The 16498-nt window shown below is 27.9% G+C and overlaps 1 long non-coding RNA gene across 1 annotated transcript; it reads left to right on the plus strand.

The window, feature by feature from the left end:
* Nucleotides 1–444: 444 nt before the first annotated feature.
* LOC130976727 (uncharacterized) lies at nt 445–6763 on the plus strand. The gene is made up of 4 exons (XR_009084742.1): nt 445–596; nt 693–741; nt 825–980; nt 6466–6763. It is a non-coding gene; the product is annotated as an uncharacterized LOC130976727 (long non-coding RNA).
* The last annotated feature ends 9735 nt before the right edge of the window (nt 6764–16498 follow it).

A 16498-nucleotide genomic window follows, 5' to 3' on the forward strand; every position in this document is an offset into this window, starting at 1 on the left:
TCTTCCTGCCACTTTCTTTGTCGATGGTATCAAAATTTGCTAATGTGTAAAGTTAAATGACACCACAACACACTTTTTGGAGTCTCAGTTGACTATTAACATAATAAATTTATCAAATTATATCAAATTAAAATCTAATTGGAGGGAGAACTTGAGGTATTTGAATTCTTTTATTTGGAATTGATTTAATCTAATTTTGTAAACCTCGAGTAATTAGTGAATAATTAGCTAATAAATTAATTATTAATCAAATAAATTAGAAAATAGAATTTTATGATTTAGTGAGGTAGAACTAATTAAAACAAGAATTTTGACACTAATTTTAAAAAATTTGGTCCAAAATTAGGCTGAACCTAGTGAACCGGACCCGTATTGGGCCCAAGGCCCAGCCCAACCCAATAATATAAAAGAGCTTCGGCTCTTCCTCTCTCCTCCAAATGAAACCCACGCTGAAAGCTTGATGAGGGAGGAGGAAGACCAAACCCTCACTCAATAATTCAACCTCACATATTTTTTGATCCGTAGCTCCGATTGACGAGTAATCAGTAGCCACATGTTCGTCTCGAAATTCTCTACAAAATTTACCCCATAAATTGGTAAGGAATTCATCTTTTCCTACCCAAATCTTTCCTTCTCAATTTCGAATTTGAGGGGTGTTAAAATTGAAAATTTATATGATTTTGGTGTCTTAGGTTCGAATTAGCTTCGTGGACTTGCCGGGTCTTGTCCAATTTTGTGTTGGTAAGGTGAAAAACATTTAATCCTTTCCAAATTATCTAATTAGTGAACCCTATGGTAATTTTAGTGTTATTTGGTGAAATTAGTTTGGATTGTGTACTTTGGAAACAAATTGGTGGTGTTGGAGAATTGGTATTGGACTCTGGGGAGTCGGAGACCTATTTGGTGAGTTTTTGGAAACTTGGGTATCATGGAACGATAACAAATTATGACGTTCTGGGTTTTACGAGGAATCAGCCAAGGTATGGCTTTGGTTTCTCATATATAATATGTAATGTATTATGAAAACTTAGGATAGTTGACTCATAGGATAAGTTGAATTGATTGTTAGTTGTTGAATTAAATTGTTGATTTTGGTTGAATATGAATTTTGACAACTGATGTTGTAGTGAGAATGTATTGATACATGATGATTTTATGATGAATGATGAGGATGATAAGAATGAATATATATATGTAATGAATTATTGATGATCTTTTTGGGTTATGTTGGCTGTGAAAGCAACCCTAGATAACTGAAAGAATGTTGGAAATGTGATTTTGGAAGGGATATAAGTTCAAATGTGAGTTATGGTATGTAAGGTTGTTGAAAACGTCCAAGGCAGAATTTTCTGCATAATTAACAGTGGAATAAACCAGTTTCCGAAAGTATACTAGGCCCTATTTTTGAATGAAACTATTTTTCCATGAAACTTTAATGTGTTATGAGCGTCTCATAAAAATTCAGAATTTATTAACGAGTAGTTTGGAAGAAATGAATTTTTAAAGATTGATGGATTCTGAAGGAAATTCTATTTTTTTACTGCAAAAGCACCAACTTCCAACCCACTTAATTTACAATTCTGATAAGATTTTGAGCTGAAACCAATGGCAATTTCAAGACTTATGTGTCCAAAATTTTTAGTTTAAATTTCGTGTCAAAACTCTTTTTAACTAATTAGTTATGTTGCAAAGAGTGAGGGTAGCTCGTTGGATCTTGAAAATAGAATTCTAAATAGCAGGGCTATGTTCCTAAGCTCATACCTTTTTCGTGTCACATGGTAATAATCTAAAAGTTAGTTTTCTGAAAAGTTGGAGGAGTCTTGTTTAAGAACATGAATTTTGAAAGACAATGGGTGAGAATTGAATTTTTAGTGAATTTGACAAATTTACTGCTCGCTGTTATTTTTTTGCAATGATAGCAGAATTTTGAAAGATCTGTACAAGTTTCAATTATGATCGGAATGCTCCAGAACCAAATTTTATTTTCTAAACCCATGATATTACAATAACTAAGGGGATTAAAGAGAGTATAATGACCAATTAAAAATGTCTACCTGATAAATTGTTAAGGAAAGTTTGAACGTTGTTAAGGCTGAGGAAACTCGTAAGGGTAGTTTTAGTGCTATTTTAGGGGAGATTATGTCCGAATTTCTGTAAAAGTTCAGGGACTTAGTTAAATAAAAATGTGTAAATTGTCCTCAAGAAGGTTTAAAGTTGATTGGTGGTACGGTGGTATGTATAGTTAAGCGGTGATGTGGAGATATATTTAGTAATGTGATGATGCGGAGGGGTGTGTATGTATAGTTAAGCAGTGATGTGGAGGTATGTTTAGTAATGTGGTGATGTGGAGGGGTGTGTATGTAATTGGTGATGTGGAGGTATGATGAAAAGAAAGAGAAAGAGAAACCGTGAATGAAAAAGATAAGTGAAATAGATAATGAATCATGAAAAGTATACGACAAATGGGCTTCGTGCTAAACTGCTAATGCGGAAGTGCCCGCCTGATTGATAGCCTAAGATTGCTAATGCGGGAATGTCCGCCTAACTGATAGCATATGAAATATGAATGGGCCTTGTGCCAAACTGCTAATACAAAAGGGCCCGCCTAACTAATAGCCTGAGATTGCTAATGCGGGAATGTTCGCCTAACTGATAGCTTGTTTCTACCGTGTTGCCAAGATATCCTAACTAGCATGGAAAATCCATGATGATAAATGAGCCTGACTGACACAGTAAAGAAACCATATTCGAGGTTTGCCCCGAGTAACGTCGGGTTGCGGATAGATAGCCTACGCGTGAGCTCATGACCTGCGCTAGGAAAGGCATGCATTATGTGTATTTGTATATTTTGTTTGAGTGTGCATTGTCTTGGCTTGCTTAATTATTTATTCACATTAATTGCTAATTGCCTACTTGTTATATGTGTTTTCTGTATGTGTTTGACTTGTCTGTTTTGTCTGTCTATGCAATTTTATCGAAGTCGGAGGAACGGAGGAAAGGTGAAGAGATTGAGGCTTTTGATTAGATATTGATCAAGTTTAGAACCTTAGAGACCTACCCTCATTTATGATTTCAGCTTTAGTTCCTTAGGATTTATAATTTGATTGTCGGCGTTCTAGGATTGCCTTTGACTTTCTCGAGACCTTATTTATTATATATGTAGACACCTTAACCATACTAAGAACCCCCGATTCTCATCCCATACGATACTATTATTTTTCAGATGCAGGTTGAGATCGCATCGCTAAGCGTTTGAAGTTCTATTGCAACAAAGATGGGAGTTATATATATATATATATATATATATATATATATATATATATATATATATATATATATATATATATATATATATATATATATATATATATATATGCTTAGTCTTCTCCTTTTATGTATTTTATCTTGGTGCCTCATAGAGATTTTTGTTGGAGAACTAGGGTTTATTTTGAGAACTTTAGATATGGGATTATAAGTATGTATGTATATAAATATTCTCCGATTAGCCTCTATTTCGCAGGCTGAGCTTGGAGCTTGACTACTTTGTATCCTTGATCCTCTATTCTTATGTATATATATGTATCTATTTGCGCTTAAGCTTTTCTTCATTACGTTGTCGCTTCGTGAGTGTTATGACTTTTGTTTTAAACTTTCATTCAAAGGCTCCTAAATATAAAACTTTTTTAAATATAGTTTTGTGACTTAAGTATAAGATTCTGTGTAGTAGGGTGTTACAAATTTTATAAATTAATTATGTTAATAATTAATTAAGATTACTAGATGCGTGTTATAATATTATTTAACGTACCACAACAATAAATTTTGACATTATTAGTTATAAAAATAATAAAAAAACTAACATGACTAATTTAAAATTTTTAAAAATAAATTTAATTAAAAAAATCTTTTAAAAACTAATTTAAAAAAGGATCTTTCATCAACTAATTATTTACTCAATTTTAAATCCCATTCGATTTCAATCTCTTGACAAAAAGGGTCATGGTCCTTTGTTGTCCCCCCGCCACTCTTCTAACCTTCTTCCACTTGTTTCCTTTCATACTTCAATCTAAATCTACCTTAATGCAGGAATAATTAGAGTTAGTAGGTTAATTATATTAGTTAATTGTAATAAGGGAATACAAGTTTCATATTGTTTAAAATAGTAAATTTTGTGTTATGTATTAGACTCACATTGTCTAAGTTATGAAGGCGTTTCCTTTTCCTACTAGTATAAATAACTCATGTACCTTTTATTTATGAAATAGAGTTAAAGTTGATTTTGAATATGAAATAAGCTGTGTGCTTATTTTTCTCTAGGCTTTTTGAGAATAAGAGTTGCATCCTTGGTTTGGGCAACCAAGGTGGATTTATGGCTATTTTCACCATATTGGGGTTGCTACCTCGCCAAGATTGGTGAATCTAAACTATGTCACCATAGTGAGGTTGTTAACCTCGCTAAGATTAGTGAGCCCAAGCGACGTCTCGGCGTCAGTTTGGTATCAGAGCAAGGTCGGTCCTTGTGGCCTTTACCTTGCTTTAGTGAAATTTTATTTGACTGTGGTGTAGGTTTTTGGCGTGGATTCGCTAATGGGATTTTTTGGTGTGGATTCGTCAATAAGATCGTCTACTGCCACGGGTCTTGTAAAATTTTATCTGATTTGTGAGTGCGGGTCTTTGGTGTGGAGTCACCAATAGAATCTTTTGGTGTGGATTCATCAATGATTGATCATCTGCTATCACAAGTCGTTCCATGCAAGAATTCTTTTAACCCAAGGAGAATGACGCAGGAGCAAGTAGAGTTAGTAGGTTAATTATATTAGTTAATTGTAATAAGGGAATACAAGTCCCATATTGTTTAGGATAGTGAACTCTGTGTTATATTTTAGTCTCACATCGTTCAAGTTATAAAAGATTTTCCTTCTCCTACTAATATAAATAACTCATGTACCTTTTATTTATGAAATAGAGTTGAAATTTATTTGAATATGAAATAAACTGTGTGTTCATTTTCTTCTAGGCTTTTTAAGAATAAGAGGTGCATCCTTGACTTGGCCAACCAAGATAGTTATATGGCTATTTTCACTTTTCTATCTCTCTATTCTATTTGGTTACAACTTGTTCATGCCGCCATTAGAGCTAATAGAGATAATCCATAAACCTTCCTTTGCTTTCTCATAACATGACATATATATATATATATATATATATATATATCCCTCTGAAATGTTGTTCTTCATTGATATATAAAATGAAAACAATTCATTAAACAAAGGTTGTTATTGTTAGTTTTATTGACTCTGGTTGGTGTAGATTGTGAATTAAGCTAATAAGGAGTAAATGGATATGCAAGATTTAGTTTTATTTACTTATTTTTTTTTATATATATATACAATATCTATTGTCTTTCAAAGGTTTTCACATTTGTTATCTTTAGCTGCTAGGGCCTGCGCCAATAGTTTTTGTTTTCTTTTGAGTGATATTGATGTCTTCCCTCTTGAAAACAAAGTTGTCCCATTTATGATTTATTGTTCTTTCGGAGCAATTTGTGAGCCCAGTTGATATATATGCTACACAAAAATTATAATTTGAGGATCAGTTACTGTAAATGTGAAAATTTTAGTTTCTGAGTATTGTTGGTAGTTGGCGTTTCTTTTATACGATGTTAATAGATCTTATAATTTTATTCTCTAATGTGTACCGAAATTAGAAATGGCAAGCATCAATTGAAGTTTATCATGTACTATATTCATAATAATAATTTGATACAGGATGTAATCATTACAAAGGTCATGATCTTCAACTTTTAATTATTAATGATGATTGAGTTTGCTGTTTTTGGTTTTTGCATGTAAGAATGAGGGTAAAGTTGGTGTGAAACTCTGAATGATTGAATCAGGAGTGAGTGCCCTGTTTTGTAATTCATTTATTCATTGTGGTCCTCAATCCATCACACCGATCTCTTTCTGCAAAAGCTTCGTGACTTGACTACATCTTACAAATTGCATTTTGTAACTCAACACTGAGAAATTGAGAATGTAAGAGGCTGATTTTGAAAATTAATAGAAACTGGGCCATAAAATCATGTGTTTAATTATCATGCTTGCCTGTAAATTTATATATAGAATTTTGTTCATATTTTATTCATTTCTTGTTGTGTTATTGATTTTTTAATAGTTAATTAATAATTTGTTCTTGATGTATGAACTGTTTTGTTCTATTTCAGTTCTTATTATGTCTAGCCATAAAAATATCAACGTCTAAGAACCTTCACCATTCACAAGTGAAGGTGAAACACAAGGTCCAGTGACAACCCTGCCAGCAATGGTTTTAGTGTTTATGTTATTATGTTAAATGTGTTTGAAGTGTGTTTAATTTAATATATTTTAGTTGACTGGTATAAAATTTTGTCATAGTTGTGTTTATTTATTTTAAGTTTAATATCCACGGATACGGCCTCCTCGGCAGGGAAAAATAAATGGGAACCCGTTACGAGGACGCCAGACGGGTGGCAATTTGCTAAACGCCGCCTCCATGATATCCATTGCCATCTCTACTCGTGAGGTAATCTTTCTTCATTATTCCTACTATCTAAGTCCCAAACCATAAATATCATACCACAAATTTAGAATCCTATTCGATTTCAATCTCATGACAAAAAGTGCCATCGTCCTTTGGTGTCACTCCACCACCACCATTCTAACTTTCTTCCACTTGTTTCCTTTGGTGTATATTGTGAATTGAACTAATAAGGGGTAAATGGATATACAAGATTTAGTTTTATTTATTTATTTATTTTTTATTTTTTTACAATATCTATTGTCTTTCATTGTTTTTCACAGTTGTTATCTTTAGCTGTTAGGGCCTGCGCCAATAGTTTTTGTTTTCTTTGCAATGATATTGAATTATTCATGTCTTCACTCTTGACAACAAAGTTGTCCCACTTATTGTTCTCTTGGACCAATTTGTGGCCCAATTGATATCTATGCTACACAAAAATTATTATTTGATTTACCGAAAAAAAAAATTTATAATTTGAGGATCACTCATTAATGTTTTTACTTTTGAGGACCAAGTTAAAAGTTTAACTAATCTGTAATCTATTTAAAATAGCTAGCTAAGTCTATCTTTTTTCTGAATTTGTTGACTTTTTATCCAAATTTTACTTTTCAATTATATTCATTTATCCAAACTTAAACAGTCTTGGCTACATTCAAATGCAAAACAAATGCAGAACTCTCAACGCAATATTCATATATTGTATTGAATATAAATGCTTCTTTCAATTTTCATATCTTCGCTCTTCGCTCTTCACTCTTCACGCAATAGCCAAATAGTATTGTAGTTTGTGCATCCCAATTAGGCTTCAATGCAGTTTTCTCATACTTTATGAATCCCCATTCGAGAAACATTTTCTGTTGTTTTGGAGATGCAAATCTATAATGCACTTCTTGTCACTTGCGCTTCCACTGGTTGGACCGCAATAGCCTGGCAGGTTTGTTCTGTTGGTGTTGTTGGCCTTATCTTCTTGGTGTCGTCGCTATACTCATGTTATTAGTAGTTTAGTACCGTCTCTTTGGCGGTAACTCCTATTCCTTCGCTTGAAGTTTTCGATAGGGGTGACACGGCTCGCGGATATCCAATTATACGTCTGAATTTAAATGGAACTAATTAAATTGATTTTAGAACTAATGGGTAGTAGGGTCTAATTCGAACTAAATCAATGACTTTTTTTAATAATTGATTCGGATAATAATTTTTGGTTGCGGAATCCGAATCAACCTGTAAACTCGATCATATATTAATTAAATAAAAAAAAATTAAATATATATATATGTCTTTTAATATGTTTAGATTTTAATGTCCTTGGTGTTTAATATGTTTGGATTTTAATATGTTTTTTAATGTATTTAATGTTTAACATATTTGGATAATTTTTATTAATATTACATGTTTATGGTACTTACAGAATTTTTAAGATAAAAATTTTATTTTTTTTATGAATATTTGTTTCATCGAATACCCAATTACCTGAATCGAATGAATCTATTTTTAATTAGTTTGATTTGATTCGTGTGCACACACATAAAAACACAAATTTAAACCAAACCAAACCAAATCAATGATAATTTAATTAGTTTGATTCTAATTTCACCTTAAATCGGAATCAACCCGACCCTTGCTTACCCCTAATTTTCCTGATGGCATGAATGGGGTGAAGGTAATTTCATTGCTTTTGGCTCTGTGGGTTTTGCCACTTATATCTATCAGAATTATCTTGATGATTCAAAAGCAAGAAAAAGACAAGCCCTTGAACCGAAATCACGCAATGATTCTTCATGTTGAGACTAATTAATTAGGAAACAACCAAAGATGCAATTAAATGACCCTTTTAGTTTTGGTTTTGAATCATTCGGTGCAGGTCATGGTTGCTTTAGATTTTACAGCAGGAGTTAGTATAGTTATATGGTTCTTGATCATTATAGATTTTGATCTATATTTCATTTAGCTTCTAATAAATGTAAAGCTTATACTTTGTTTCTCAGTTAATTTATTTTAAAGTGCTCTTTCTTCAGTTCTTGGATGCTTTTGGTAATAAATTGAAATAGAAACTCGGTGATTTTTTTGGAAATGCCCAAAAGAAACGGAATTTCTTATGTTAAATCTTCTAAAGTTATTTATTCTTCCCACATTTAATGGGTTGACTTTATGGGCAAAATTACAAATGATGATGATACATAAATAAAGGACCAATTCCAAAAAACCTAACTGAACAATCTATTCTATTATATAAAAATCGGATGTCTGCACTTAATTATGGAGCTGATGTGGTATGTTTTTGAGAGTGTGTCCTGATTTAATTATTTTAACTCATTCAATATAATTTATTACCATAACTTAATTATATTAGCTAATTGATTTGATTAGATATTTAAATATTAATATAATTTATTATAATATATATTACTTAATTAATTTTACTACATTAATTATAATTTGTTATATTAGTTAATTAATTTATTCATTTATAAAGTCTGAAATAAAATAAATAATTTACTATTTATTCTAATTGAATTCATTAAATTTAATTATACATTATATATGAATTAATAATAATTTGTAAATCACTTTATATTATATATGTATTAACAAAATATTATATATGTCTTAATGTGTTAATTAAATATTATATACGCACAGAAAAATAAATACAAAGATAATTTATATAATATTAATAATATTATATTAGCACGGTAATTTTTTTTGTTTTGATATCATATAGTATTAATAATGATAATATTATTATATAGTATTATATAAATTTTCTAATATTAGTATAGAAAATTAGAAAATTATTCTTTATAGCAATCATTCTTAGTAAAATAGTGTTTCCTTTATATAGTATTGATAATTGTTACTTAATTTAAAGTAATTGTATGTTAGTATCTTAAATTTATTTTCAATAATGACCTAAATAGATAAATCTAATTGAATTGAATGATCATAAAAAATATTTTATATTATTAATATACTAAAATTAAATTCATTTTTTGGTATAGAATTTTATAAGTAAATTTTATACAAGATTAAGTAATTTTTTATTTTTTTATTTGTTTTATCTATGTTACTTTATTTAATTTTAAGTAGCATCATATTTACAATTACTGCCAGTATGATATTTTATAAAATATGAAAATTAATTTTTTTATAATTTAAATATCAATGTTTGAAAAGAAGAACTTAACAGACTCACAATGAGAGAGAGAGAGAGAGGGAAATTTACCTAGAGAAAAGAAACTCGGCATGAGAATGGTGGCGACGGGCTCAACAACGACGGTAACGGGATGAGCAGCGATGATGACATAAGCTGTGAACAGTGACGGACCCAGAAAAATTTAGTAATAGAGACAAAAATATAATAAAATTTAGGTATAGCTATTTTTTTTGCTTCCTACGATATTCAACAAGTCAAGGACTAATCCGTCATAAATTTGAATTCTATTTAAGAATCTACAATTGGCCGGCAACGAGTTGCTATACATACGAGACAGAATTCGGACCCTCAATATTTATTTAAGCGGACGACTAAGTTGATCACTTGATCAGTCTAAATTGGTTTAGATATATTCAAAATTTAAAATTAGAACTATCTAATACATATTGATAAGAACAAGAAATATACACACAATCATTATTATAATATTTAAAATAATAAAAATATAATTTCATACACATAGTATAATATTTAAAATAACAAAAAAATATTTATAAGGACTTTTTTTATTTTTAACATGATTAAATATTATTTTTTATAAATATTTTTAAACAATTATTTTACTTAATTGTCAAATCTACTTATTATAATTTTTATAGTATAAATAAATTTTTTAACCAAAATAATTATAGTATATTAATACATAGATAATATATTTTTTTATCTTAAACAATTTTAAAAAAATCACTAATAATTTAAGTTGTATTTAATTAGAAAACTAAGTTTTAATTTAATTATTAATTAATTAACTAATATAATATAATTAATTATCACTAATTTTTTAGTGTATTTATTTATTTTTCATACTAAATCAAATTTAGCAATATAATTATTATTATGTGTTAAGTTTAACAAAATATTTTTTTAACATAAAATATCAAAGAACTATTTATATTTTATTTTGAGACAAATCTATCTATCTATTCTATTATATAAAAATCATATGTATGCACTTAATGATGGAGCTGACGTGGCATGCTCTGTAGAGTGTTTCCCGATTTAATTATTTTAACTCATTCAATACAATTTATTACTATGACTTAATTATATCAGCTAATTGATTTGATTAGATATTTAAATATTAATATAATTTATTATAATATATATTACTTAATTAATTTTACTACATTAATTATAATTTGTTATATTAGTTAATTAATTTATTCATTTATAAAGTCTGAAATAAAATAAATAATTTATTGTTTATTCTAATTGAATTCATTAAATTTAATTATACATTATATACGAATTAATAATAATTTGTAAATCACTTTATATTATATATGTATTAACAAAATATTATATATGTCTTAATGTGTTAATTAAATATTATATACGCACAGAAAAATAAATATAAAGATAATTTATATAATATTAATAATATTATATTAGTACGGTAATTTTTTTTGTTTTGATATCATATAGTATTAATAATGATAATATTATTATATAGTATTATATAAACTTTCTAATATTAGTATAGAAAATTGGAAAATTATTCCTTATGGCAATCATTCTTAATAAAATAGTGTGTCCTTTATATCGTATTGATAATTGTTGCTTAATTTAAAGTAATTGTATGTTAGTATCTTAAATTTATTTTCAATAATGACCTAAATAGATAAATCTAATTGAATTGAATGATTATATAAAATATTTTATATTATTAATATACTAAAATTAAATTCATTTTTTGGTACATAATTTTATAGGTAAATTTTATTCAAGATTAAGTAATTTTTTATTTTTTTATTTGTTTTATCTATGTTATTTTATTTAATTTTAAATAGCGTCATATTTATAATTACCGTCAGTATGATATTTTATAAAATATGAAAATTAATTTTTTTATAATTTAAATATCAATGTTTGAATAGAAGAACTTAACAGACTCACAATGAGAGAGAGAGGAAAATTTACCTAGAGAAAAGAAACTCGGCACGAGAACGGTGGCGACGGGCTCAACAACGACGGTAACGGGATGAGCAGCGATGATGACATAAGCTGTGAACAGTGACGGACCCAGAAAAATTTAATAATGGGGACAAAAATATAATAAAATTTAGGTATAGATATTTTTTTTTCTTCCCACGATATTCAACAAGTTAAGGACTAATCCGTCATGAATTTTAATTCCATTTAAGAATCTACAATTGGCCGGCAACGAGTTGCTATACATACGAGACAGAATTCGAACTCTTAACACTTATTTAAGTGGAGGACTAAGTTGATCACTTAATCAATCTAAATTGGTTTAGATATATTCAAAATTTAAAATTAGAACTATCTAATACATATTGATAAGAACTAGAAATATACACACAATCATTATTATAATATTTAAAATAATAAAAATATAATTTCATACACATAGTATAATATTTAAAATAACAAAATAAAAAATATTTATAAGGACTTTTTTATTTTTAACATGATTAAATATTATTTTTTATATATATTTTTAAACAATTATTTTATTTAATTGTCAAATCTACTTATTATAATTTTTATAGTATAAATAAATTTTTTAACCAAAATAATTACAGTATATTAATACATAGATAATATATTTTTTTATCTTAAACAATTTTTAAAAAATCACTAATAATTTAAGTTGTATTTAATTAGAAAACTAAGTTTTAACTTAATTATTAATTAATTAACTAATATAATATAATTAATTATCACTAATTTTTTAGTGTATTTATTTATTTTTCATACTAAATCAAATTTAACAATATAATTATTATTATGTGTTAAGTTTAACAGAATATTTTTTAACATAAAATGCAAAAGAACTATTTATATTTTATTTTGAGACAAATATAATATAATAAGTGGTATATATGTATATAAGTATTAATTTTTTTCAAAAAAATTTGTGGGGGCAAATGCCCCCTCTATATTAAACGTGGGTTTGTCTGGCTGTGAGGGAAGATGGGAGTTGTGAATAGGTAAGCGGCGATGGACTCAGCAGCAACATGACAGGAGCTATGCGATTTTTTTGGGAAGAAGTTGAGAAGAAGAAGATTTTAGGTGAGGATGATTGAGTTTATCTTGCATGACTATAGAATATAGATTGAAGCTATGAATCATGTGTGATATGAGGCAAATGCTAATTACTAAAAAGTGTTTATATGTATATATTCGGGGCGGGTACACCCTAAACCCGACGATACCTGTCTTAAGCAAAATCTGTCCCGACTTGAGTCAAGTTATTACCCTTTTCATCCGGTATAGACGGGTCGGGTACCATCGTATTCGAAAACTCCTGCCAAATCTAACAACGTATTGATACTCCTTTTATTAAGGGTTTATCGCTAGCCAATGAATTACTATATACACAAGACGAGATTCTAACTCCTAATAGTTGTTTAAGCGGACGAGTGAGATGATCACTTAACAAACTCAAATTGATTAAGATAAATACTAATTATTTTTAATATTTTAATATTAAAAATTTTAAGAGTTTAATTTTAATTATAACTTTATAAAATATTTATAATAATAATTATTATATATATTATTTAATTTTTTAATAAAATTTTTAATATAATTTTATGTATTATCCCGTACCTGGAACATACACTAGTTTGAAATAAAAATGTATTTAAATGTCAATTTTATCTTTTATGTGGTATGTATTGGTAATTTAAAAAATAATCAAGAATAAAAATGTCAAAATTCGTGTCCTATTTCATATACATTATATTTCCGTATCTCAGCTTTACGGAAGAATACTAAATACATTATATTTTATGTCATTGTATCCATCTAAACCTGTATTTCAACAAACAAATAATAAATGTGTACCATCATGTCTAACAATTAGTGTCAATGTCTCAACAAATACAGCCATATAGCACACATTCTCTAAAAGCAATATGCCAAAGACTCCATCAGTACTCCCAACAATGTCCCAACCTCAGATTGACCATATGTGTCCTAATTGATGGGCATTCGCCTTCAATGTTATATATAGCACACATTCTCTCATAAGCTGTATGCCAAACTACAGTATATATAAAAACCGAGTACTCGATTTACTTGTTAAAGAACCCACAGTAAAAGAACCCACAGTAAAAGATTCCATCAGTACTCCCAACAAGATATGTTCCAACCTCAGATTGATAACATACAGGCATGCCAACTACGTCAATTTGGCAGGTGTGTCTTAGGAAAAAAAATATTATGTAATGCTAATGAATATTAATGCCAATGAGTATTGATTCGCTGACAATACAATAACATAAGAATGAACACATTACAATAATAATTCTTTAGTGTTGCTAGACTAGGATGGATTCAACTGTTCTCTATTATTTAATTGAATATTTCTGATATTTAGATGCTTAAAAATAGTAGTTGTTTTATCATTTGATATTTTTATGTTCTTCCAATCTCATTAAATCATTTGATGGCAATACAATTAACCACTTTACAATCAAGGATCTTTAGTGTTAATGGATTGACGTAGACATGGATTCAGCTGTTCTCTGTAGACATTTGTTTGATTTTTAGATTTTAAAAGTGCATAATGCGATATTTGAAGATAGCAGCTACTTTATCATTTGGTATTCTCCAACTCTTCCAATCTTATTGAGTCATTTGATGACAATACAATGACATAAGAATTAACTACTCTACAGCTAAAGATCTTCAGTGTTGTAGATTGACGTAGGTTACGATGGATTCAGTTGTTCTCTGTTATTTAATTGGAGAAATCTGCTTTGATTTTTAGATGCTTTGAAGAGAATAGCTGTTTTATCATTTGCCATTTGACTGTTCTACTAATTTTGTTTAACCATTTAGGTTGTGCAGAGGGAAACCAAAACAACCTTTAGCCAAAAATATCAAACGATCTTCAGTGTTGGTGGATTCACGTAAGCTAAAATGGATTCATTTGTTCTCTGTTATTTGATTGGAAACATCTGTCAGATTTTGATTAGATACTTGAAGACAACAGCCGCTTTAACATTCCGCATTTTCCTGCTCTGCCAATCTTATTTAATTAGTTATATTGCGCAAAAGAACAAAAACAATCTTTTAGGCGAAAATATCAAAGGATTTCCAGTATTTGTGGATTGACGTAATCTAAAGGAATTTAGCTGCTATCTTTGACTAGACACATCTGTCAGATTCTGATTCAGATGTTTGAACTTTGAAAACAACAATTGGAATTTTTCTGTTCTACCAATCTTATTTAGCCATTTGTGTTGCGTAAAAAGGAATCAAAACAACTATTTAGATAAAAAATATCATGCAATATCAATGTGTACTGATTTACAAGATAAGGCAATATATATATATATATATATATATATTGAATTTAAAAAATAAATATAAAATAATATATCATAAAATAAAAAATTATATTTTTTAAATTTTTGTTTTAGAAACCAGAGAAATTAATTATTAAAAATGATCATTTTTTACCAATATTATTAAAATTAATTTATAAATGTTTAAAAATATGAAAGATAAAAATATAAAAGATAATGTTATTTTTATTTTATTTTATTTTATTTGTTGAAGGTGCTCCTTTTTTCTATTTTGTTTTTATGTGTCTTTATTTTGTTTTTGACTTTTCTTTTTTTTCATCCCTGTTAATTATTTTTATTAAGTTGTATTTTTTTAAATTAATAAAATATTTTTTAGTCAAATTTAATATTAAAATAATATAAATAATTATCTTAAAATAAATATTTAAATAATTAATTTAATATTTTAAACAATATATTTATATAATTTAAAAATAAAAATTAAATATAAATAAAATTTATAATAAATAACTTAATTCTAAATTTAATTAAAAAGAACGAGTGTACTCAAATTCATTCTATATATATTTAAAATATATTTTTATATAAAATAATATTTTTTAGTTTGGTGTGTATACTCGTACCAATAATCCAATATATTCTCTATACGAGTACATTGCTAAAAACAAACAAAATACTCATGCAATATGACATCTCTGTAGTCTCATAGATAGTAAATTTTCTAGGCTTGTTTACTAACAAGTTTGTATGACCCATAATTTTCAATCATCCTTATTCTATTGTTAAAAACTTGAGATTGAAATATTAAGATGACAAATAACAAATAGCATCAATATCTATGACAACCTTAAGCATTAATATGACCTAAGACATAAAAACATATAAACAAGCTTTTTTTTTTTTTTTTTTTACATAAACAACAAAGTTTGTTTAAAAGGATCTTTTGTCCTGTCAAATGCCAGTTGCCTGAAGCAATCTACAAAAGAAATTCTCATAAGAAGCGAAGTAAATAAACTTCACTCATAACTTGTCATATTAACTCATGAAATGGATCAAATCATATATGGTACGTTTGGAGATAATCCCTAGACATCTCATTTGGAGATAAAATATTTTGTTTAAAACATGAATTTAATTCCTAATCACATGTTTAGGCTGAAAAAATAAATAAAAAATAATCTAAAAACATATTTATTTATTTAAAAAAGAATTATCCATGTCCAAATATTACCAGAGTCCTTTAGAATAAGCTTTTCTTAAAAGAAAAAATTTCTTTGTTTTTCTACTGTTATTTATATCATGTCTCAAAACCCAAATTTTCATATTCAATATATTCAACTATTTTACCCGATTCTCATATATATATAATAAAAGAAACTTATCCCATGCGGGGCACAACTAATTTACCTTTAAAACTTCAATAATAAAAATGGAGTTAGATAAG

The sequence above is a fragment of the Arachis stenosperma genome, chromosome 4, assembly GCF_014773155.1.
Source record: "Arachis stenosperma cultivar V10309 chromosome 4, arast.V10309.gnm1.PFL2, whole genome shotgun sequence".
NCBI lineage: Eukaryota > Viridiplantae > Streptophyta > Magnoliopsida > Fabales > Fabaceae > Arachis > Arachis stenosperma.